This window comes from Schistocerca cancellata, chromosome 1 (assembly GCF_023864275.1).
Source record: "Schistocerca cancellata isolate TAMUIC-IGC-003103 chromosome 1, iqSchCanc2.1, whole genome shotgun sequence".
NCBI classification, from domain to species: Eukaryota; Metazoa; Arthropoda; class Insecta; order Orthoptera; family Acrididae; genus Schistocerca; species Schistocerca cancellata.
The window spans coordinates 70,381,301-70,408,670 of record NC_064626.1 but is presented as its reverse complement, the minus strand read 5'-3'; positions in this window follow the sequence as shown (position 1 = coordinate 70,408,670).

Below are 27,370 nucleotides of genomic sequence, written 5' to 3'. Positions count from 1 at the left end.
TTTCTTTGAGGTTAGGGAACAGAGTTCCATTACAGAGAGCTGTGTATTCGTATATTACTTGCTTTCCTTCAGCTATGGCGTTTTGTATTTTATAATTGTCTTCAATTATTAGTTTTTGTAGGGGCTGTTGCTGCACTTAAGAATTTTCAAATCAGTGTTGATGTCTGATGGGCTATGTTTATTGTCTATAAGGTGTTCCGCAAAGGTGAAATGGCAGCTGTTACTTTTTAATGCTCTGCTCTGTTCTGTGTATGTGATATTAAAGTTTCTGTTTGTCTGTCCTATATAGACTGATTTGCAGTCCTTAGTAAATCCAGTTTCATTTATACCTTACTTGACATAGAGACATCACGTTATTGCAAAAGAGTCGTTTAGCTCATTAGGGAAATCTGAAACTTGAGCGCTCGATTTGAAATATGTTACAACCCAGTGCGTGATCGAGCTGTCCCGTAAATCACGTACCGTAGTTGTAAATGCGTTTGGACTTAATGCACGAAGTTGGAAATTAATTTTGAGACAAGTGCTGATTTTTACAGAAAATGAGCCGAAAGTTTATTCAAAATATCGAGGTCCAGTTTTAATTGAGGCACGTATCACCTTGCTGATTACTTTGCGTAGCTACACTTTAAAGCTGCTTAAGTAATTCATTACAACGATTTGCGACGTAGTAAGGTCCATTACACACACAAAGTGTTACACGACGTTTCCTGACCGCATGGGAGTATGAGAGTGCTTTTCGTTCCATAAATGCCAATAAACGGGCAGTTTCAAAAGTTAAACTATTAACTGTTGTTTAACTTCATTGATTGTCCTACATCACTACGGAACTTGTTGTATCGTGTTTCTTCACAAGAGATCTCAAGTAGCCGGGATAAATACGAAGAAGAAGACGAATAAAGAAGAGGCATCGGTATACATCCATCGCGGAATGACGACTGGGTATGGGACAGCGTCGCAGCAACCCACGTGTAACGTATTATTTCACCAAATATAAATATAAAATGTGTAATACTCTCACGACGGATGAATGAGTTCTTAGCGAATGTATTCACTGCTTCAGTATTCACAAACGTGATGAAGTGGTGTGTGAGCAAGAAGACGGGTGCGTGATTCGTTCTGCACATTGGGCTTGCTTTGTCCTGTCGTTGCCTACCTCGGTAACCGGCAACGCTGAGGTAGAGCCACATCGGATCGCTGCTTTTGTTTCTGACCCTGCCTGGAAAAAATTACATGCTCGGAAAACTCCCGCCGTCGCTGGTTAATGAATTATTAATCGACTTGTTTGCTTTACTTGACGCGTGATGGACACTATAGTGGTTAAATACCGCTACAGTACGTAAACCGACATGGAGAGCAACACTAAATGTTCCGCGCTCACCCCGGAACGCACGCTACCGACGGACGTGGCGGAATGGCGCTATTGGCCGGCATGTTAACATGCGGCGTTCGAGAGATCTTCTGGTGGAGAAAATTATCGTCAGCGATGTTTGAATGGCAAAGAGAGGAGGCGTGGGCAAAAGCAGCTCTCGTTACTTGGCACTTTTGTGAGGGAAATTTCAAGCGTCTCTCTCAAGTAACGATGTATGGTAGGGCTGATGGTTATCCATCTTGCAGATGGTGGTATCATCCAGAAGAACAAAATCGCTTCCTAATTATACGGCTTTCATCTCTTATTCAGACATACAGACACAGACACGCAAGCGTCTCTCTCTCTCTCTCTCTCTCTCTCTCACTCTCTCTCTCTCTCTTTCTCTCTCTCTCCCCTCCCCCCCCCCCCCCCCACACACACACATACACATATATTTCCTTTCACAAAACGTATTCAATAGAACAATGTCTGTAAAGCAGCAGTTTTGAGCTGCTTTTGTGGTGTGCATGCCATGTAGCCAACACATTATGACATTATAGGTATATATGATTATTCAATGACATAAAATCCATGGAGAAAAAAATAAAAACTTTGAGGTTCGCCGATGATATTGTAATTCTGTCAGAGACAGCAAAGGACTTGGAAGAGCAGTTGAACGGAACGGACAGTGTCATGAAAGGAGAGTATAAGATAAACATCAACAAAAGCAAGACGAGGATAATGGAATGCAGTCGAATTAAATCGGGTGATGCTGAGGGAATTAGATAAGGAAATGAGACACGTAAAGTAGTAAAGGAGTTTTGCTATTTGGGGAGCAAAATAACTGACGATGGTCGAAGTTGAGAGGATGTAAAATGTAGACTGGCAAGGAAAGCGTTTCTGAAGAAGAGAAATTTGTTAACATCGAGCATATATTTAAGTGTCAGGAAATCGTTTCTGAAAGTATTTGTATGGAGTGTAGCCATGTATGGAAGTGAAACATGGACGGTAAATAGTTTAGACAAGAAGAGAATAGAAGCTTTCGAAATGTGGTGCTACAGAAGAATGCTGAAGATTAGATGGGTAGATCACATAACTAATGAGGAGGTATTGAATAGAATTGGGGAGAAGAGGAGTTTGTGGCACAACTTGGCTAGAAGAAGGGATCGGTCGGTAGGACATGTTCTGAGGCATCAAGGGATCACCAATTTAGTATTGGAGGGCAGCGTGGAGGGTAAAAATCGTAGAGGGAGACCAAGAGATGAATGCACTAAGCAGATTCAGAAGGATGTAGGCTGCAGTACGTACTGGGAGATGAAGCAGCTTGCACAGGATAGAGTAGCATGGAGAGCTGCATCAAGCCAGTCTCAGGACTGAAGACCACAAGAACAACAACAACAACATGAGCTAATAATTGCTGACAACACATCATGGCATCCAAGAACAAATACAGCCCATTATGACGTAAATACAAAATCGTTCTGAAATGAAATCGCGATTTGAAGAGAAGAAATGAAAAACGTCCCGAGTGCCAAATCTCACTTTTGTCAGGAGAATGAGCAAGTAATGTATATTTATGTACCTAACTTGTTTGTACACAAAGAAATGCACAATGTATTCTGACACCACAGAATTATGCTACTCGTCTCATCACTGTAATAAAAGGACATATTATAACGTAATTAATTTATTAAGAATGTTATAAGTGCCACACCAGGAAACGCATTGGTTCAAGTGCCAATGAGAAAGATTTTGTTTTAAATGTCATTAAGACTGAGGCAATAAGTCTTAATTGTGATTACTCAAATACTGTATTAATATATTAAATTGTAGAAATTGCCCAACTAAACCATTTCCGACCTCTCTTAAACTTTTTACAAGAGAATAACAAAATTAAACAGAGGAAAATGTCGCTCTGTGTTGACTTCTTCTGTTTCTTACGCAACCCTGTTCTCGCGTTCAGATGTTGCGAAGTTTACTGTAAAGCTTCCTGTGACGCTGAGGAAAAATGGCAACGTCCTCAACAGATCTTTCTGTTTTGCATCTGATAAACATGGCTAAACTATCAGATAAAATACGGCGTGGCAAACATTAGCCACGGTCTTTCCTTTTTTGAATACACTGACACTTTTCCCTTCTTCTGTTTCAGAGAAAGAAATTTTAATAACTTTCAGATGGATTACTTATGAGGCATTTATCGTACAGCTACTGGAGTTCTTACACACCTGCACTGACAAAAATTTTTCACAACTTGGAAATATGGAAATGTCTTGATGGCACAATTCTATGCTAAGCGTTAAGCGTCTCGAAATGGTGAACGACGTAATAGTGGTATGTATTGGTAAGAAGACTAATTTGCAACCATTAACTGGTGTAGGATAATGTAAACAAAAATCTGATATAGATCACAAAATAAAACTTGTGAAAGAATGAGCCTCCAGTCATCACAAGATAAAATGTTACCTGAGTATGACCAAATGTAGTTATATTACAATAATCGAACGTATAACACAAGACACACAACGAAACCATTTAGGTAAAACTAGATATCTGTGTTACATCATTCACGGTCTTACCTTGCGACGCACATTTCATTCTATGTACATTTTATCTAATGTCAATATGAATTTCTTCTCTATAAAATAATCATAAATATGTCTTTGTCAAGTTGTCGACGATGTTGTGACAAGTAGTTGGTAGCTGTGTATGGATTCCCTGTAAAGTTAGTCATTGATTTCAGTTCTATGGTCAACGCTAGCGCCATCTACCTCCTCCGTTTACTTCTTAAATACACCCATGCTCATAAATTAAGGATAATGCTGATACATGGTGAAACAACACTTTGGTGGGCGGTTTGCTGGTTTATAGCACCTCGGGGTACGACCATGCGGTGCATTTGACCTGCGGTCGTCGCACGTTGGCGCTGGCAGCAGCCCACATACGCAGAGGTGTGTTGGTGCATGTCAGAGTACGATGCAGCGAGTAAGTGTGCAGACGGTTTCAGACGTGCTAATGGTAACTGTGTGTTGAAAATGGCTCAAAGAACACATATTGATGACGTTATGAGGGGTAGAATACTAGGGCGACTGGCGGCTGGTCAAACACAGCAGGTCGTAGCACGGACCCTCCGTGTGCCACAAAGCGTGATCTCAGGATTATGGCAACGATTCCAGCAGACAGGCAACGTGTCCAGGCACTACAGCACGGGACGTCCACAGTGTACAACACCACAAGAAGACCGATATCTCACCATCAGTGCTCGCAGACGGCCGCGGAGTGCTGCTGGTAGCCTTGCTCTGTGTGGTGTCACCGCCAGACACCACACTTGCTAGGTGGTAGCCTTAAAAACGGCCGCGGTCCTTTGGTATACGTCGGACCCGCGTGTCGCCACTATCAGTGATTGCAGACCGAGCGCCGCCACACGGCAGGTCTAGAGAGACTTCCTAGCACTCGCCCCAGTTGTACAACCGACTTTGCTAGCGATGGTTCACTGACAAAATACGCTCTCATTTGCCGAGACGATAGTTTAGCATAGCCTTCAGCTATGTCATTTGCTACGACCTAGCAAGGCGCCATATTCAGTTACTATTGATATTGTGAATCATGTACCGTCAAGAGCGACGTTCATCATTAATGGATTAAAGTTAAGTACTCCACCAGATACATCCGTTTTTCTAAATTCTAATTTCCTTGTCCTGTCCCAGACCTCACGCCAGCCTGCGTGAGCTAAAACACGTGCCTTTCAGCCTCCTCTAGTAACACGGTGTTGGCTCTCCTGCCAACCACAACACTCTGGACCTTACCGCAGCCACTGGAACAGTTATCTCCAGACACACAATCTATAGACGACTGAACAGACATGGTTTATTCGCCCGGAGACCTGCAAGGAGCATTCCGCTGACCCCTGGTCAGAGGAGAGCCCGTAAAGCCTGGTGTCAAGAACACAGTATATGGTAATTGGAACAGTGATCTCAGGTTACGTTCATGGACGAACCTATGTATAGTCTGAACAGTGATTCTCGCCGGGTTTTCATCTGGTGTGAAACAAGAACCAGATACCAACCCCTGAATGTCCTGTACGGAGGTCACGGTTTGATGGTGTGGCGTGGGATTATGATTGGTGCACGTACACCCCTGCACGTCTTTTACATAGGAACTGTAACAGGTTAGGTCTATCGGGGCGTCATTTTGCACCAGTATGTCCGCCTTTTCAGGGATGCAGTGGGTCCTACTTCCTCCTGATGGATGATAACGCACGACCCCACCGAGATGCCATCGTGGAGGAGTACCTTGAAACAGAAGATATCAGGCGAATGGCGTGGCCTGCCTGTTCTCCAGACCTAAACCCCATAGAGCACGTCTGGGATGCTCTCGGTCGACGTATCGCTGCACGTCTTCGAACACCTACGACACTTCAGGAGCTCCGGCAGGCAATAATGGGAGGCTATACCCCAGCAGATGCTCGACCACCTGATACAGAGGGTGCCAACCCGTTGTGCGGCCTGTGTACGTGTACATGGTGACCATATCCCATATTGGTGTCGGGGTACATGCTCAGGAAACAGTGGCGTTTTGTAGCACAAATGTTTCGGGACGGTTTTCTCAACTCATCACCAATACCGTGGACTTACATATATGTGTCGTGTGTGTGCCCCATGTGCCTATGCTATTACCGCCAGTTTTGTGTAGTGTTTATGAGCGTGAGTGTAGCTTAATCGACACAGTTGGTATGGCACTTGTTCACTTTAGTGAGCCTGACACTAAAATTTGATTTAAATATAAGTATGACATTAATTGAAAATTCTGTAAATGATTCAGTAATACGCATACTTATGTTAGCATGTATATATTTGAAACTTTCTGGCAGATTAAAACTGTGTGCCGGACCGAGACTCGAACTCGGAACCTTTGCCTTTCCCGGGCGAGTGCTCTCCCATCTGAGCTATCCAAGCACGACTCACGACCCATCCATACAGCTTCGACTCGGCCAGTACCTCGTCTCATACGTTCCAAACTTCACAGAAGCTCTTCTGCGAACCATGCAGAACTAGCACCCCTGGAAGAAAGGATATTGCGGAGACATGGCTTAGCCACAGCCTGGGGGACGTTTCCAGAATGAGATTTTCGCTCTGCAGCGGTGTGTGCGCTGTTATGAAACTTCCTGGCATATGGTAGAGCACATGCCCGCGAAGTCAAAGGTCCCATGTTCGGATCTCGGTTCAGCACACAATTTTAATCTGTCAGGAAGTTTCATAACAACGCACACTCCGCTGCAGAGTGAAAATCTCATTACGTATTATTTGTTATCGTTAATTCCTTTGTACACTGTATCCCACAGCTCTGTCTGATGATGCAATTTTGAAACACTTAACATTTAATAAAGAATTGTGCGATCAAGATGTTTCTGTACTTCAAAGTTGTGTCAGATCTAAATGGTCGCCTGCCTCTGCTGTGGATGCATTTCTTCGGGATAATTTTTTAGCAGCATTTTAAAATGAATTGGATTTACAAGGAAAGGGTTCATAGCTTTAACTGAATCAACATTCTTGCGTAGATGTTGCGGAACAAAGGCCTTTCTTAGCATTCCTTGTTTCCCTATAACTGTTGCAAAATCTCTGTCATAGCTTCAAAATCAGTGGTCAGTCATCAGAAACGTGTGTGTTTGTTATCTCTTCAAACTACCGCAAGCTAAATAGAGAATACCTTGAAGTATGGCACTTGGAAGTCCAGAGAAAAGCGCTGCTTGAGAGGTGTGGCGCCTTATATCGCTCCTGTCTAGAGCCTGTGTATCCGGAGAATGACTCGTGTGTGCACAGTGACAGACGGTCTGAAACTGGTTCACAGTCGAGTACGTAGTTCTAATTTTCATCCACCAGAGTACAGTAGCGGACAGTGACATTAAAAAAACAGGTCAAGGTGATGTTTTTGTGAACTGTTCTGTTTATTTTTTTGTAGGCTTTTCTTGTTTATTTATGTTTGTACAGTTTTGTAAATGACTTTAGTAGTGTGAATGATGCGTGAATGTGGTCTAAAGTAAATATGTAGCTCATTGTTTTACTGACAGTAGCTGTAAGAACTAATGTGAGAAATTTTTAAGACAGTGTGAATGCAGACGATGGGGAGTTTTGTATAATAAGATGTTAAATGAGTTTATGGTAAAAGGAAAGCTAATCCGAGTGAAAATGGAAAAATAACTAATAACGTAAGCTTTAAATAAAATATTAGAATGCTAAATATTTACTTCGGGAAAAAGTACAGTTCGAAAGTGTGTTATTTGTTGATTGGCTAATCATGAAAATGGCCGACTAACACGTGAGAATAATGTTTTTCTAGTGGCCTTAAAGAAAACTGACCAATTAGATTGGAATATTCTTCGCCCTTGTTTTGTCTTGGAGATAGAGAATGCTTACAGCAATCTAAGGAGTCGGAGCCCAGCCTTTCAATGGTACGGTCGTGTGCAGTATCAGCTCCGAAGGAAGTTACAATTTGCCGTAATTCCGCGCGGTATACTGAGCAGATCGGTGACCAAAAACTTGAGTCCATTAGACACCGATAAACTTAATAGTGTGGCGAACATTTTCATTTAAGAACAATCCGTGTTTAGTAGCTGTTCAGATTTCGGGAAATACGTTACCATAAACTTGCTAATGTGAATGAAAGAATTTGTGCTGTGTTAGGATTAGCACGGGCCCGGCAGTGAACTTGTAATTCTCAACTTCAGAGTATACCGAAGTTTTGCCAGTATTTCCACCTTCCATTCAAAATTAAACCCTTTCCCCGGTTTTAGAATAGTTACGTTATATGCAGCATGGTGCGTGTCGCAGTACGGTAGGTTTCTGCTTTCCTACCTGCGACATGCTGCGACGAGTTCACAGGTAGCTGGTAAAAAGGACGGAAGGAACCGCGCTACTGAATTTGGCACAAAGACCATGCGCCATCTAAGTAATGAATGTTTAAAACGTTTCATTCATGATTTGACATTTTGTGCAACTCTAGAGACCTTAGTACTGAGAATATAATAGCACTGAAAACGCGTTTTGTAAAACAAAATGGCACTTAGGACGTTTTCCATTTCCCCTCTTCATGTGCCTTTCGTAAGGTAAAGGTTAAACAATTCGGATTACCAGTATGTTAGGCTAATAACAGCATTATGTGTTAAACTGTTTGATGTAGAAAGCAACCAAAGTAGCGAAATTAAGTTCTTTTTATTTAATTAATAACCGGTTTCGCGTACCAGAAAAATGTCTCAGTATGTATGTTTGTCATGCCAATGGTCACTGAAAAATTTGACTGTGACACAAAATACACAATATTAACACGGTTTGCATTCTGTCACGGAATACACAACCTTTCTCTGTTTGCAGGATTAGTGAATGGGATCTGATTACCGAAACCGGTCAGCAGTTAAATAACAAAGAGATGAATTTCGCTTCTCTGGTTATTTTCTACATCAAACTGGCTAAACAGTTGGTAAATATGGCTTTAGACACTGTTCATGCGATTGCATAAAAGGTCTGAATGAACAAATATACTTAATTACCTGCTTAGGTTACAAGCTCTTAACAAGCTCATAATGATTCTGTAATTTGCATTTAAGATATCTGAGAGGATAGTGACAGTAGTAGTGGGAAGTTGATCATTCGATTTGCTTAGTCTCTTCCAAAGCTGGCAGCGATAACATTCGCACGAAGACAATAGCTGGTTTCAATAACCTTATAATGATGAGCTGGTATACACTGGGTATTACCTGATGCCTATCCTATGGAAGTGACCGGGAAAACTGCCGTGGTGATGATGTTGTTATAAGTGTTTGTTTCTGAGAAGTATCTGGAGAGCATGAACCAGAAATCCACTCATCATTATGTAGATGGGTTGCGGATCTCTAACTACAACATCGTCGTGTCAACTACCATCAAGAAAACTCCGTGAAACACATCGCGCTAGACATACATCTGCAATGAAGGTAGAGAATTCAATTAACCTGGTAATTCCGCGTTGTATTGGCACAGAATGTAGGTACGATTATCCTCTGACAACGAAAGCAAACCGGATTTGCAACAAGTAACAGATTTGGCTGCCAGGTGCAGCTGTTTAATCAGAACAGAGTGCATTACGGTAATTGTTTCATCAGCTCTCTGTGGCTGGCTTTGCTTTTGTGCTTTATTTGCCGGCCAGCTAAAGCCGGATTTGTTTAATTTGCGAACATTATATTTCATCTCAGATGTATTCTTCTTCATGAAGGAATTATCAGAGTGGGATGGAAATCGGTAAATGTGATGTGCATGGACAGACAAACAAATGCTTACAGTTTCCAAAAATATGGATGCTTTATTGAAAAGAAAGAACTTAACAAACTGAGCAAGTCAATAACGAATTAGCCGGCCGCAGTGGCCGAGCGGTTCTAGGCGCTTCAGTCCGGAACCGCGATACTGCTACGGTCGCAGGTTCGAATCCTGCCTCGGGCATGGATGTGTGTGATGTCCTTAGGTTAGTTAGGTTTAAGTAGGTGCTTACCCAACAATCTTTGCAACAACATTACGGGTACATGCCTTCCGCTGTCAGAGGTATCAAAACGATTTTCGCTTATGACTTCCGACTCGGTCGTTTCCGGAGAAGGGCTCCTTACCTCGTATTCGTACGTTTACCATTCTCCACCATCCTTCAAAGTTTGTAACATCATCACAGAGTCACCCTGCACAACCTCTTGCTCGGCGTAACATTCTTATACAAAGACTGTAAACTTACATGGGTGACACCAATACACAAGAAAGGAAATAGCGGCACTTCACTCAACTACAGACCCATATCTCTAAGATCGATTTTTAGTAGGATTGTGGAACATACACTGTGTTCAAACATCATTACCCAGAAGGAAACGATCTATTGTCTCATAGTAAACCACGGATTGAGAAAAAATCGTTCGTGTGCAAGATAATTAGCTATTTATTCTTATGAAGTAACGTGTGTTGTCAACAGGGGATCTCAAATTGATTCCATATTTCCCAGAAGGCTTTCGACACCGTATCTCACAAACAACTTCTTATAAAATTACGTGCATATGGGGTATCGTCTCAGTTCTGCGGCTGGATTCGAGATTTCCTGTCAGAAAGGTCGCAGTACTCCTGGAAAGTCACAGAAGCGTTATAGGCCCTCTGCTGTTATGTACACTCATGCTCATAAATCAAGGATAATTCTGATACGTGGTGAAACAACGCTCTGGTGGGCGGTTTGCGGGTTTAAATCATCTCGGGATATGACCATGCAGTGCATTTGACCTGCGGTCGTCGCACAGTGGCGCTGGCAGCAGTCCACATACGCAGAGGTGTGTTGGCGCATGTCAGAGTACGGTGCAGCAAGTAAGTGTGCAGAAGTTTTTAGGCGTGCTAATGGTAACTGTGTGTTGAAATTGGCTCAAAGAACGCATATTAATGACGATATGAGGGGTAGAATACTAGGGCGACTGGAGGCTGGTCAAACACAGCAGGTCGTAACACGGGCCCTCTGTGTGCCACTGTGATCTAAAGATTATGGCAACGATGCCAGCAGACAGGAAACGTGTCCAGGCACTACGGTACGAGACGTCCACGGTGTACAACACCACAAGCAGACCGATATCTCACCATCAGTGCTTGCAGACGGCCACGGAGTATTGCAGGTAGCATTGCTCGGGACCTTACCACAGCCACTGGAACAGTTGTCTCCAGATACACAGTGTACAGACGACTGGACAGACATAGTTTATTCGCCCGGAGACCTGAAAGTTGCATTCCACTGACCTCTGGTCACAGGAGAGCCCTCGTCCGCCGCTCGTGGTCTCGCGGTAGCGTTCTCGCTACCCGAGCACGGGGTTCCGGGTTCGATTCCCGGCGGGGTCAGGGATTTTCACCTGCCTCGAGATGACTGGGTGTTTGTGTTGCCTCATCATTTCATCATCATCCAGGAAAGTGGCGAAATTGGACTGAGCAAAGATTGGGTAATTGTACGGGCGCTGATAACCACGCAGTTGAGCGCCCCACAAACCAAACATCATCATCATCACAGGAGAGCCCGTAAAGCCTGGTGTCAAGAACACAGTACATGGTCATTGGAACAGTGGTCCCACGTTACGTTCACGCAAGAGTCCAAGTATAGTCTGAACAGTGATTCTCGCCGGTTCTTCATCTGGCATGAACCAGGAAGCAGATACCGACCCCTTAATGTCCTAGGTACGGACCTGTATGGAGACCATGGTTTGAGGGTGTGGGGTGGGATTATAATTGGTGCACGTACACCCCTGGAGGTCTTTGACAGAGATAACAGGTCAGGTGTATAGGGACGACATTTTTCACCAGTATGTCCACCTTCTCAGGGGTGCAGTGGATCCTACCTTTCTCCTGATGGATGATAACCCACGGCCCACCGAGCTACCATCGTGGAGGAGTACCTTGAAATAGAAGATATCAGGCGAATGGAGTGGCCTGCCTGTTCTCCAGACCTAAACCGCATCTAGCACGTCTGGGACGCTCTCGGTCGACGTATCGTTGCACGTCTTCAAATCCCTAGGATATTTCAGGAGCTCCGTCAGGCACTGGTCCAAGAATGGGAGGCTATACTCCAGCAACTGCTCGACCACCTGATCCAGAGTATGCCAACCCGTTGTTCGGCCCGTGTACGTGTGCATGGTGATCATATCTGTTGCGACTGACAAGTCGAAATTTTTCACGAATACAACTTTTATTGATGTAAGTTCACAAGGTTGATGAGTGAACATACAAAACGGAAGGTAACAATAACGGTGCCAGTAAAAGTCTCCTAATTGAGGCAAACAAAAGTTCACTTTTAATTTTCCAAAAAGGTTTGTGGTAACACACTCACTAGTAACAGTCCAATTCCGAGACGAAGACGTAATCTTCAACGGTCACAGTACATGAGGTCGGCATCCAGCGTGAACTGAACTTCAGGGCTGGTTCTAGCACCTATATAGCTGTCTCCAGCCAATCAGGTTTTGGCGTTGTGATACATCCTGCAGGCCGTGGCTCGGGCTTCCCCTGGAGGAAGTAGTGCTCGGAATGTCGATTTCCATTATCTTGTATGTAAATAGCCGGTGTTTACCATGGTGCTTTTGGTACGCCTTGGGCATAGACAACATCGTCCTGAAACTTCCTGGCAGATTAAAACTGTGTGCCCGACCGAGACTCGAACTCGGGACCTTTGCCTTTCGCGGGCAAGTGCTCTACCAACTTTGTTTTTTTTTTTTTAATCACAAATGTAAAGGATCAGGGATACAGGGATGTTGTTTTTATTTATTTATTTATTTATTTTCCATAAAGATCACACTGTTAAAAGGAACATGTAGATCATTTCATTACATATGGAGCGGTGAGAGAAGCGTCAAATGTGCACACCGACTGCACCCGGCACATTCCAACTGCGTGGGGGGTCGAGGAAGACTGCGTGAAGATAGCTGGAAAAGGTTTTCCCATAGTGTGACCATCTATGAACCTCATTGTGGGTTTGCTGCAAGAAATACCAAAAGTCGAGACGCGACTTGGCAGCATCCCCATAGAGGTACGCGATCGTCCAACCTTTGACCCAGATGATCGAGTGTGATTTAGTCGCCGGAATGTAGTCACTCTCCGGATATAAGAAGGAAGCAGGTGTAATATGTTGCGGGGTCACACGGAGGTAGCAAGCCACCATCTGTCTTCCTAGGAGCCATACGTCCTCCACCGCGATACAAGTTAAGCGGTGAAAGTCGTCATCCACTTGGCGACATTTCGGGCATAGTGGAGTGTCCACTAGTCCAATTGCATAGAGTCGTTCGTTGGTGTTGAACTTGCCACAGGTGACAGAGAACCACAGTGCCCGAACGAAGGTAGGAAGGAATTTTTGGTGCACATGTTTCCAAATCTTCGGCCAATGCAACTTGGGGTGTTTGAGTTCAATGACATTACGACTTATCCGTCGTTGCAGCCAAACATAAAAATCCTTCGCGCATGGTGGTCTCGTGCGCGGAAGCTCGTCTCTGACATAACTCAGTTCCACGATAAATGTTGATACATGCGCAAAATGTGGCGTAATGTTGCCCACCGCTACCGGAAGTGTGAGGGACGCTGGAACTAGGAGATCCAGTAGGCGGGATGTAAGGGAATCACGCCCGCTACGCCATTGCTTGTACATCGTGGCTAGAAGGAGCGGCGTCGCGCGGCAGCGAACATTCGTAAGTCCGAGTCCCCCCTTGTCCGTAGGGAGCGTGAGCGTTGTGTATCGCACTTTGAGGGGCGATCCAATCATCACAAAATAGCCTAGTGCTGATTGAAGTCGAAGTCCGAGCGTGAGTAGTAGGGGCAGGATCTGCGAAATATGCACCATTCGAGAAACCACATAAGTGTTAGCCTCCCAATTAATGGTTCCAACGCTATCGCGAACAGCAGCATCGAAAGAGGGCAGCCCTGGCGAATGGATCGTCGAATTTGAATGGGCCCTGCTATACGCCCATTAACCTGTACCAAGGATTGTGCGCCCCCATAAATCCTTCTAATGAGACCAGTAAAACGGTCTGGAAATCCCATTTGTTCCAGTACAGCGTACAGATAGTTGTGGCGCACCTTATCAAAAGCACAGTCAAAATCAACCGCCACCATCGCCACTTTAAGCCGGCACTCCTCCGCCAGCGCTATCACATCACGGCATTCGCCAGTAGCTGTTTGCACATTCACCGATCCACCCGGTGTCGTCTGTTCTGGAGAGAGAACGCTACGAATTAACATACGACATCGGGACGCTAGCAACCGTGCAAAGATCTTATAGTCGGCATTAAGCAGGGTGATGGGGCGATAATGTGTGACCGTAATTCCTGGCTTCGGTTTATGTACTGGCACCAAGAGGCCTTCCATAAAAGCCGGTGGAATAGGCGCATCGGAATTTAACATCTCGTTGTACATTTCCGTCCATCGCGGTGCCATTTCATTGCGAAATTCTCGATAAAACTCAGCAGGAAGTCCATCAATGCCTGGGGACCGATTCAACGCACCCTTTGCGATCGCATCCTGTACTTCCTCACAGCTAATGGCTTCCAGTAAGGTTCCCGCGGCTTCCACCGTCAGTGTACGGGAGACGTACGTGGCTATACGTTCGAGGTCATCGACAGGGGCTGCTTCTTCCCGATAGATGTGTTGGTAATGGTCGACGAATGCAGAGACAATGTCCGCTTGACGCGTCACTCTTCGGTCTTCGCGGGTAATTAATTCCCGTACCAAAACGCGTCGTCGGTGCTTTCGTTCATTCACGACGTGGTGCATGGAAGGAATCTCGTGCATTATCGTATCGTGACATCTGGTGCGCACCATGGTTCCCTGAAGATGTTTCCGAGCTAAAGCCACTAGTTTAGCTTTTATCCTATTGCGTTCTATCCAGACGTCCTGTCCCGGCGGACCATCGTCCAGGTCGCGCAGCGCTGCAAAATAAAAGTCGGTCGTACGGCAGCGCCATTCTGCCATCTCCCTGCTATATGAGATGAACGTACGGCGAAGCGCCGGTTTAGCACAAGTCAGCCACCAATCAAGCTTCGTCGCATACCTTCCAACCCTTCGCTCGCACATCGTCCATGTCTCAAGGATTCGGTGACGGCATTCAGGATCATGTAGATGTTGAATGTTTAATTTCCACGTGGCCTTACTGTTCCACACCTCTCTACGGGGAAGAAGCACCGTACAGATGTAAGCGCTGTGATCGGAAAATGCCAATGGCCAGCGTTCCGCGTCCTGGACATCATTTGCATGAGCGCGTGAGATATAAATGCGATCTAACCTGCTCGCCGAATGACTTGTCACATAGGTGTATCCCGGTGCATCTCCATGTCGTAATTCCCACGTGTCACTAAGTACAAGGTCGTTGACAACGATTCGCAACTCTTGGCTGATGTTTGCTTGCGGCCATTGGTCTTTCTAGCTGAGAACACAGTTGAAATCTCCACCAATTATTACACATTCATAACGTCCTTGGAAAAGTGGGGCAATGTCTTCTGCATAAAATCGCGCCCTTTCCCGCCGCCGATTGTTTCCCGACGGTGCATAAAGATTGATGATGCGTGTCCCAAACGTCGTGAAAGCCATTCCCCTAGCCGAGGGAAGGTAACACACGTTTTCCACTGGGAAGCCATCTCGCACGTAAACTGCCACCCCACTCCCATTGTGATCTCCATGTGACGAATAGGATTGGTAGCCTGCGATGTATGGGAGTGCAGCTATGTGGACTTCCTGCAGCAAAGCAATATCCACATCAGATGCCCAAATCGTTTCCTTCAGTAGGTGTATTTTGGCCGGTGAACGCACGTCATTGATATTTAATGTCGCAATACGGTTCGCATGGCGTTGAATCCCACTCTGTCGATGCGCAACACCATCTCCCTGCATTGGCGCTGTGGGCTGAGTTAGAAGACGTTCTCTCGCCCCTCTCCCTTCACCTTCAGCAATTATTAGGCCGTCTTCGTGAGTGCCGGCTGCCTCTGTATGACGTCCGGCGCCTCCTCAAAATCGTCATACCACATCTTTGCAGGCAGTGATATATTCGTGTCCATTGCCACAGCTTCTGCGTCTGGAGAACCAACTGGTTGTGATTCCTCTTCAGCATCACCACGTCCCGGTACCGTCAACATGACAGATAGCTGCGGGTCTGATCGAACAGTTTCCATTGCCTCATCCTGTTTCGTAGAGGCTGTTGTGTCGTCTTGGTCCACAGGCACATCGTCGTCGGGGCAAAGGGAGTCATCCCTAGGAGATGTCGTGCGACGACGCCGTTTCCTCCTTTTCGGGGAACGTTGTTTGCGTGATCTTCCTTCCGTGTCCTCAGATTGTAGGGAATCACGGCTGCCCGACAGAAAAGCATCCGTAGGAACAGGAAGTGTTTCGAGTCCCATCGTTGTACTTGGCAGGAGTTCGGTCGAAACTGATGTTGTCATCACAGAGTGCGTTCCAGACGGTACAGCATCCGTAGCGGCTGGAACTGCTTCATGTACTATCGGTGTGCTTGGTGGGAGTTCGGTCTCATCGGATGTTGTCGCCGTAGATTGTGTGCTCGATGGAGCAGCAACCTCTGTCATCCCGACGTCTGCTACAAGGTTTCGGAGAGTGCCATCTTCCACCAGGGCTGTGTCTTTTCGGTCATCAGCGGACGCAGTGAGGGCTTTGGAATAGGTGATCGGAAGTACTGTCATCGCCGGCGACGGCTCCCGCACATCTAAAGGCAGTTGCGTAATCCGCCGTTGCATACAGTTCGACCTGTGTCCCTCCTGGCCACAGCCAGAACATGTACGTGGTTGACCATCGTAAATCACCACCGCCCGACAACCACCAATTGTCAGATAGGACGGTACATGCTTCTGAAGACCAATAGTGATCTGTCGCACTCCGTTAAGAACTGGGTACGTGGCGAATTGTGTCCAGCGTTCTGCTGTGTGACCATGTACCGTGCCGTATGGCTTAAAAGCCTCGATAACTTCGTCAGCCGGGAGCTCAAAAGGCAGCTCAAAAACACGTATTGTCCGTACACCCAGACCAGCATGTTCTACAGTTACCGTGCCTACATTCCCGTCACTATGGCAAAATCGGAGACCTGCTTTTGTCGCCTGTAGAATTTTCTCACACGCCGCGTCATTTACCATCTTAACATACACCGTGGGACTAACGATGGACAGATGAATTCCGACAATATCGTTTGGCGGTATCTTGACGTCCTCTCGAATGAATCGTTCCACTGCTAAAGCCTTTGGTCGTTCGTAGTCTTTGCAGAAAGTGAATCGTAATGTAGTTTTCCTGTACTTGTTCGCCATGATCGTTGTTACTAGCCCGCGCGCAGACTAAGTCCACAAGTAAACAAACACTCGCACACGCCGCACAGGCGGAAGTAGCGGACCTCCGCGTCGCACGGCCGCTAGCGCCGAACTGAACCAACTGAGCTACCGAAGCACGACTCACGCCCGGTACTCACAGCTTTACTTCTGCCAGTACCTCGTCTCCTACCTTCCAAACTTTACAGAAGCTCTCCTGCGAAACTTGCAGAACTAGCACTCCTGAAAGAAAGGAGTGCAGAGTGAAAATCTCATTCTGGAAACATCCCCCAGGCTGTGGCTAAGCCATGTCTCCGCAATATCCTTTCTTTCAGGAGTGCTAGTTCTGCAAGTTTCGCAGGAGAGCTTCTGTAAAGTTTGGAAGGTAGGAGACGAGGTACTGGCAGAAGTAAAGCTGTGAGTACCGGGCGTGAGTCGTGCTTCGGTAGCTCAGTTGGTAGAGCACTTGCCCGCGAAAGGCAAAGGTCCCGAGTTCGAGTCTCGGTCGGGCACACAATTTTAATCTGCCAGGAAGTTTCATATCAGCGCACACTCCGCTGCAGAGTGAAAATCTCATTCTGGAAACATCGTCCTCTGTGGTGTAATATGGGTTGCCGGCCCTCAGGGGCTACCTTGGCTCCGGTATAACCATATCCCATATTGTCGTCGGGGTGCATGCGTAGTAAACAGTGAGGTTTTGTAGCACATGCGTTTAGTGACGGTTTTCTCAACTTATCACCAATACCGTGGACTTATGGATCTGTGTCGTGTGTGTTCCTTATGTACCTATACTATTAGCGCAAGTTTTGTGTAGTGCCACGTGTGTGGCGCTACATTCTGCAATTATCCTTAATTTATGAGCATGAGTGTTAATAAACTATGCAGGAGGCCATCTGAACAGACTTCTTAGATTGTTTGCAGATCACCATCTGTCGTTTACCGTCTCGATTGATCAGACGATCAAAGGCAATTGCAAAATGATTTATGCAAGATATCTATTTGGGTGGGAGAAGTGGCAGTTGACTCTATACAATGGATGATGAGGATGAGCGTTTGGCGTCATTGGCCGGGAGGCCCCTCGCGGGGCAGGTCCGGCCGCCTTGGCGCAGGTCTTATTACATTCGGCGCCACATTGGGCGACCTGCACGCCGGATGGGGATGAAATGATGATGAACACAACACAACACCCAGTCCCTGAGCGGAGAAAATCTCCGACCCAGCCGGGAATCGAACCCGGGCCCGGAGGACGGCAATCCGTCACGCTGACCACTCAGCTACTGGGGCGGACACTCTATACAATGAAAAGTGTGAAGTCATCCATATGAGTTCTAAAAGTCTATCATATGTCTGTCTGTTACAAGATAAACCACAACAATCTAAAGGCTGTCAATTCAACTATATACTTAAGGATTATAGATATGAATAACTTAAATGGGAACGATCACATAGGTAATATTGCGCGGAAGGCGAACCAAAGACTGTGATTTACTGTCAGAACACTTAGAAGACGCAACAAATCCATTAAGAGACAGCTATTACTGCGCTTGTCGTGCATCTGCTAGAGTACTGCCGTACGGTGTGGGATCCTTAACAGACAGGATAGAGGATGACATCGATGAATAGGAAATGGGGTGGGGGGAATTGTGACGGGTTTGATACGCGAACTGGGGTGGCAATCATTAAAGCAAAGGCGTTTTCCATTGCGGCGAGATTTTTTCACGGGATTTCAATCACTAACTTTCTCCACCGAATGCGATAATAGTCTGTCGACGCCCTCTTACATAGTGAGTAATGATCATCGTAATAAAATAAGAGAACTATGAGCTCGCACGGTAAAATTTAAGAGTTCGTTTCTCCCGCGTGCTGTTCGAGAGTGGAGCGATAAGGAAATAACCCGAAAGTAGTTCGATGAACGCTCTGACAGGAATTTATGTGTAAACTGCTGGATAGCCGTGTAGATGTAGACAAAGAAAAGGGAAGTTCGTCTTCGCAAGTTATTTCGTGAATTGAGAAAAACGGGATGTTATTTATATTTTGTAAAAATCTTTGTGTTAATTTTCATACAAATTTATTATATCACCAATTTTGCCAAACGCAACTTACTAGTGGCTTTCCGGCATATGAACACATTGTTACGAGATTATAAGTTAAAAGGCTTAAACTTTTAACAGTCTCAAGTTGTTTTCATGTTTGGTCTGAAACTTTGCTTCCGCCGTTCTGTCATAGATGGTAGTAGCGGCAGCTGGTAGTGTTGTTGCTAGACCGTAAGTGTCATACAATAAGCTTAGGTAATTGTAAACATAATGCCGTCACAATATTTGTCGATTTGTAACTGCATCATAAAGTTATTCCACATCGACTATGTCAACTTACGAGCCAAATTCTGGTCACTTGTGGGGAGTTTTAATTTTCTAACATGAAGAAATCTGCGGTTGAGGCTCATAAAATGGTGGGTAAGACCTATTGTGAGGCATGTACGGGGTGTTTTTAAAGTCTCTAACATGAAGAAATCTGCGGTTGAGGCTCATAAAATGGTGGGTAAGACCTATTGTGAGGCATGTACGGGGTGTTTTTAAAGTCTCTAACATGAAGAAATCTGCGGTTGAGGCTCATAAGATGGTGGGTAAGACCTATTGTGAGGCATGTACGGGGTGTTTTTAAAGTCTCTAACATGAAGAAATCTGCGGTTGAGGCTCATAAAATGGTGGGTAAGACCTATTGTGAGGCATGTACGGGGTGTTTTTAAAGTCTCTAACATGAAGAAATCTGCGGTTGAGGCTCATAAAATGGTGGGTAAGACCTATTGTGAGGCATGTACGGGGTGTTTTTAAAGTCTCTAACATGAAGAAATCTGCGGTTGAGGCTCATAAGATGGTGGGTAAGACCTATTGTGAGGCATGTACGGGGTGTTTTTAAAGTCTCTAACATGAAGAAATCTGCGGTTGAGGCTCATAAAATGGTGGGTAAGACCTATTGTGAGGCATGTACGGGGTGTTTTTAAAGTCTCTAACATGAAGAAATCTGCGGTTGAGGCTCATAAAATGGTGGGTAAGACCTATTGTGAGGCATGTACGGGGTGTTTTTAAAGTCTCTAACATGAAGAAATCTGCGGTTGAGGCTCATAAAATGGTGGGTAAGACCTATTGTGAGGCATGTACGGGGTGTTTTTAAAGTCTCTAACATGAAGAAATCTGCGGTTGAGGCTCATAAAATGGTGGGTAAGACCTATTGTGAGGCATGTACGGGGTGTTTTTAAAGTCTCTAACATGAAGAAATCTGCGGTTGAGGCTCATAAAATGGTGGGTAAGACCTATTGTGAGGCATGTACGGGGTGTTTTTAAAGTCTCTAACATGAAGAAATCTGCGGTTGAGGCTCATAAAATGGTGGGTAAGACCTATTGTGAGGCATGTACGGGGTGTTTTTAAAGTCTCTAACATGAAGAAATCTGCGGTTGAGGCTCATAAGATGGTGGGTAAGACCTATTGTGAGGCATGTACGGGGTGTTTTTAAAGTCTCTAACATGAAGAAATCTGCGGTTGAGGCTCATAAAATGGTGGGTAAGACCTATTGTGAGGCATGTACGGGGTGTTTTTAAAGTCTCTAACATGAAGAAATCTGCGGTTGAGGCTCATAAAATGGTGGGTAAGACCTATTGTGAGGCATGTACGGGGTGTTTTTAAAGTCTCTAACATGAAGAAATCTGCGGTTGAGGCTCATAAAATGGTGGGTAAGACCTATTGTGAGGCATGTACGGGGTGTTTTTAAAGTCTCTAACATGAAGAAATCTGCGGTTGAGGCTCATAAAATGGTGGGTAAGACCTATTGTGAGGCATGTACGGGGTGTTTTTAAAGTCTCTAACATGAAGAAATCTGCGGTTGAGGCTCATAAAATGGTGGGTAAGACCTATTGTGAGGCATGTACGGAGTGTTTTTAAAGTCTCTCCGCAGTGCCGTATGATGTTAGCCGTCGTGCCGTATGATTGTTCGCCTGCCTGGGTTACTTCCCCTCGTTGGTGTGTGTCGTTACGTGTTGACGTGAACGTTTAAGTTTATTTCCTTTGTCCGTTTCTTTCGTTTTTGTCGCTGTTAAAATGATAACCATTGAAGAACGTGTGCCTTTAGTCGAATAAATGTTCAAAGCTGGAGGTAAATACACAGTTTCAGTTCGTCAAACATTTAATTCAGTTTTACACATCGGGATACTATGCGAGATTTGATTAACAAATTTCGAAGTACGGGTTCAGTGACAGATGCACCGGGAAGTGGTCGTCCTAGCGTGTTGTCTGAGGATAAACTACTCGATGTTTCCGATAAAATGTCCATGAGTCCGACCAAGTCAATAAGAAAATTCAGCCAGGAAATCGATGTTAGTGTCGGAATGCTGTAAGGAAAAAAATAGAATTTTTGCCATACAAAGTGACAGTTGTGCAAGAACAGAAGAATACTGATCATGGCAAGAGACTGTTTTATTGTCAATGGTTCAAAAATTTCGTTAAACGAAATGGAAGGGATATTCTTAATGAAATGTTTTTCACTGATGAAGCTTGGTTTTCGGTTAAAGGCGCTGCAGTCTGGAACCGCAAGACCGCTACCATCGCAGGTTTGAATCCTGCCTCGGGCATGGATGTTTGTGATGATCTTAGGTTAGTTAGGTTTAACTAGTTCTAAGTTCTAGGGGACTAATGACCTCAGAAGTTGAGTCCCATAGTGCTCAGAATCATTTGAACCATTTGAAGCTTGGTTTCACTTATCCAGGTACTTGAACTCGCAAAATTCTCGTATGTGGAACACTGCAAATCCATCGTGTATTCATGTGGAACCACTTCATTCTGTGAAAATAGTTTGGATTGCAATTTCTAGACGGCGGATTGTGGGTCCCATATATTTCAACGAAACAATAAACGCCCAACGATACTGCAGTGATATTCTGCCACCATTCGTAGGAGAACTTATGTTAAGTGAAGTACTGAACGGTTATTTTCAACAAGATGGTGCAACCGCGCGTACAGCTCGCGTTTCAATGTCACTGCTTGCTAAAGTTTTTGGTGATCGCATAATTTCACAGGGACTTTGGCCTCTACGATTGCCTGACCTCACACCGTCTGACTTTTTCTTCTGAGGTGCAGTGAAAGCAACTACCTATAAAAACCGTCCAAAATCCATCGATTAATTGAAAACTGCAATATCCACGTTCAGTGCTTCTGTTACAGAAGAAATGTTACAGCTTCTGTTTGGAAACATGATTAGACAAATTGAATTGTGTATTCAACAACAGGGGACCACTTTCAACATTTAAGGGGCTCCGAAAAGGCTCAAAATCATGAAAAGTTCAATTTTTACTTTTTTGCGTTTTCTGAATCTGCAGACTATTACCTTTTAATAGATATATAATTTATTCAATTCCGAAGACTACAACTATTTTTAAATTTTTTTTGAAATGTGTTCTACATGGGCGTGACCCACTGTGGCGCTGTTAAACTGCTGTCAAATGGTGTTATTATTAACGTCCGTGTTCATCAGGTACATTTTAGTGATGTGAGATAAAGTAAGTGTTGTGGCTAACGTGTGATGGTTCAATATATATCGCTGGTGTGATTGTCGATTTTTTCATGTTTATTTACTCTGTCGTTATCTCGAAAATATTCGTAATTAATTATGTTTCTTGAGTCTCTGTTTTGTTGAAGTATAATGATGAGTAAAAGTAAAGTTATTAGAAATCCTCTGAAGGCTTTTAAGAAAAGGAGAAATGTTGGAAAGCCAAAGGTATGTGTTATTACTGTAAACAATAAAGACGATAACCAAGTGAGTGAACCTAACTTGCTTTAGACAAGGAACGCCTTCGGGCTGCAGACAGGGCAGTAAAGAGTCTAAAAATACAAGCAAGAGTAAACAGGAGGAGGAACAAGAGGAAGCTGGAGGAGGAGTTTGCAGAGGATGAAGATAATCCATCGTATGGACCTGGAATGCACTAAAAAGTTAATCCAATCTTTGTCGCTCGATTCCCAAAACTTTTATTTTCTCATACCAATTACATGTTTTCTAAGGATCTTCCAAACATATTTGTTTCAAACTTTCAGTAAATGTTACACAGTACCTTCTGCATAATTTAACACAGCCTTTTTCCAAAAAACTGTATATTTTTGAATATATAAATAAAAAATTGCAAAAAAAATGTTGTGAATTTTCATTACAATTGAAAAAAAATCATCTTTAATAACTGAACTAAAATTTTGTAAAATCCTTGTGTTAAGTTGTAGCCCGTATTCCAATAAATAATCTGTAAAAAGTTCTACTTCCTACCTCAAATACTGTGTGAGGAAAGATGTAATTTATAAGCGTTATTTTAACATTGCAAGTATTGGGCGTTCCGGAGCCCCTTAATGTGAAAATTTGTAAGTAAGAATGAATATTCAATAAATTAATAACTTGTATTTCACTGAGTTTAATTTCGGTATATTCACTGCAGCATACGGCACTGCGGAGAGACTTTTTGAACAACCCGTATCAGTGAAAGAACGTGCAGGGAATGGTTTTAGCTCTTCAAGAACGGTGATTGTGACGTCGAAGACCGACATGGCGGTGGTAGAGAGATTTTCGAAGCTACTGGAACCGACAGAAGAAATCACAGGAGATCTTTATTGAAAGCATTCGATGCGTTTGAGCCAAGCAGTGATAGGGAAACGGCCACAATATAGCGATAGACACGGAAAGGTGACAGTGCTCGACCCGCGTCGCAAAACCTGTCAAAACATACATGAAAATGCTGAAGTGGGAAATCCTACCCCATCCACCGTATTCTCCAGACATTGCTCCCTCTATTATCCTTTTCGACCAGAGGCACACGATCTGGCAGGAGGGCACTACCGCTCATACGAACAAACGAAAATGGGATGGATTCACGAATCTCCCCAAAAGAAGCCCAGTTCTTCCGTCGCGGAATTCGTATTCTGCCCAACAGGTGGGATAAAGCAGTGGCCAGCGAGGGCCAATACTTCGATTCGTAAATGTTTTGTAAGTTTTTCACCATAAAGCCTCCAACTTGGAAAAAAAAATATTGTGAGCTAAATTGTAGACCTAACATCTCCTCACTTCAGACTCTTTGCTGCACTTGTAACGTGACACAACCCAGTGTTATCGATGGAAGTGTCATTCCATCACAATTTTCAGAAATCGCCAGAACCACACATAAAACAGAAAGGGTCGCATGTCTAAATGCATTCAAACGGTTACAGGGTCTCTCCTGTCACTACTCTTGCCTGTTATATATATCGGCCTATAACCGCTAATTCACGATTGCAAACAAAATTGTGAAAAAATATTACACATCGTTGTAGTCCTAGTCCGTTCTTTGGAAATGGCGTTTTCGTCTTTTTTTAAAAATACATTTTGAGTATGGTCACTTGTAAAAATAAATTGGTTTGAAATAAGCCTAAGTGTGGTACAAAATGGTTCAAATGGCTCTGAGCACTATGGGACTTAACATCTGTGGTCATCAGTCCCCTAGAACTTAGAACTACTTAAACCTAACTAACCTAAGGACATGACACACATCCATGCCCGAGGCAGGATTCGAACCTGCGACCGTAGCAGTCGCGCGGTTCCGGGCTGAGCGCCTAGAACCGCTAGACCACCGCGGCCGGCTAAGTGTGGTACATTGCAGCGGTTGTTGTACAGCCTCTTTCCATTCACCATAAACTGAAACTGCACTCCTCTTTAACTGTACAGTTATCTTCTTTAAGTACTCTTTAGAGCATGGAGTCTGCGATTCTAGCAAATCAGTCCTTCGTGCGTATACTTTTGCCTTTCTGAAGATCTCATGCACCAAACTTGATATGAGGTATCTTGTTACCGTCTCACATGGCCATATCATACTAGTTGTTTCTTGGCCATTTGCTGCCCATTACTGTGGGTTTCAACACCACAGGCCACTTGTAGAATCTCTCCTTTGTAGCTCTGAAGACCTATCTTAACATAATGCTCTATGTAGCTGCTCAGTTATGAGATTTTCTTTGCGTATTTCACTCTGTACATCTTCAACATCCGTCCCATTCGCTGCCAGTGTGATCCCACATACATGAGATTGTGTTCTTTGTAAGTCCTTGGTCGGCAGTTAATTCAAGCACTTGTGCTCTGACGACAACCCCCTGCGCTTTTGCATTGTTAATCTCCATACAGCCCTTCTCGTACTACTAGATATATCTTATGGATATGCAGTAATGTACGGGAAGTTGTAGTTGAGAATAACGAATACTTTATTAACAAAAGAGACGACTTACCGAAAGGCAGAAGCGCTGCGTCGTTGACAGGTACACGAACAAAACATACAGAACTTTGCTTTACTAGCTTTCGGAATGAAATTCCTTTCTCAAGCTGTACGAGAAACATAAACACAAGTGCACACACACACACACACACACACACACACACACACACACACGCACACGCACGCACACAGATGGTCACACACACTATTCGGTGAGGGATGGGGGGAGAGGGAGTCACCTTACTTTTAGGCCAGGGAGGTTACAGGAGTGAAGGCTGTGCTGTAACGACAGCTCCCACCGGCGCAGCTCAGAAAAGCTGGTAGTGGTGTGGAAGGCCCAGATGGAACAGGTTGTGAAGCATCCTTTGAAATCTCGTATTTTGTGCCACAGGATGGTCCACATTGTTTTCGGCAACAGTTTGACAGTGCCCACTCATTCTGGTTGACAACTGGTTGGTAGTCTTACCAATATACACTCCTGGAAATTGAAATAAGAACACCGTGAATTCATTGTCCCAGGAAGGGGAAACTTTATTGACACATTCCTGGGGTCAGATACATCACATGATCACACTGACAGAACCACAGGCACATAGACACAGGCAACAGAGCATGCACAATGTCGGCACTAGTACAGTGTATATCCACCTTTCGCAGCAATGCAGGCTGCTATTCTCCCATGGAGACGATCGTAGAGATGCTGGATGTAGTCCTGTGGAACGGCTTGCCATGCCATTTCCACCTGGCGCCTCAGTTGGACCAGCGTTCGTGCTGGACGTGCAGACCGCGTGAGACGACGCTTCATCCAGTCCCAAACATGCTCAATGGAGGACAGATCCGGAGATCTTGCTGGCCACGGTAGTTGACTTACACCTTCTAGAGCACGTTGGGTGGCACGGGATACATGTGGACGTGCATTGTCCTGTTGGAACAGCAAGTTCCCTTGCCGGTCTAGGAATGGTAGAACGATGGGTTCGATGACGGTTTGGATGTACCGTGCACTATTCAGTGTCCCCTCGACGATCACCAGTGGTGTACGGCCAGTGTAGGAGATCGCTCCCCACACCATGATGCCGGGTGTTGGCCCTGTGTGCCTCGGTCGTATGCAGTCCTGATTGTGGCGCTCACCTGCACGGCGCCAAACACGCATACGACCATCATTGGCACCAAGGCAGAAGCGACTCTAATCGCTGAAGACGACACGTCTCCATTCGTCCCTCCATTCACGCCTGTCGCGACACCACTGGAGGCGGGCTGCACGATGTTGGGGCGTGAGCGGAAGACGGCCTAACGGTGTGCGGGACCGTAGCCCAGCTTCATGGAGACGGTTGCGAATGGTCCTCGCCGATACCCCAGGAGCAACAGTGTCCCTAATTTGCTGGGAAGTGGCGGTGCGGTCCCCTACGGCACTGCGTAGGATCCTACGGTCTTGGCGTGATCCGTGCGCCGCTGCGGTCCGGTCCCAGGTCGACGGGCATGTGCACCTTCCGCCGACCACTGGCGACAACATCAATGTACTGTGGAGACCTCACGCACCACGTGTTGAGCAATTCGGCGGTACGTCCACCCGGCCTCCCGCATGCCCACTATACGCCCTCGCTCAAAGTCCGTCAAGTGCACATACGGTTCACGTCCACGCTGTCGCGGCATGCTACCAGTGTTAAAGACTGCGATGGAGCTCCGTATGCCACGGCAAACTGGCTGACACTGACGGCGGCGGTGCACAAATGCTGCGCAGCTAGCGCCATTCGACGGCCAACACCGCGGTTCCTGGTGTGTCCGCTGTGCCGTGCGTGTGATCATTGCTTGTACAGCCCTCTCGCAGTGTCCGGAGCAAGTATGGTGGGTCTGACACACCGGTGTCAATGTGTTCTTTTTTCCATTTGCAGGAGTCTAAAACGCTGTGCAGTGGTTGCAGCAGAGGTGATGTATAACATGGCTTCTTTCACAGGT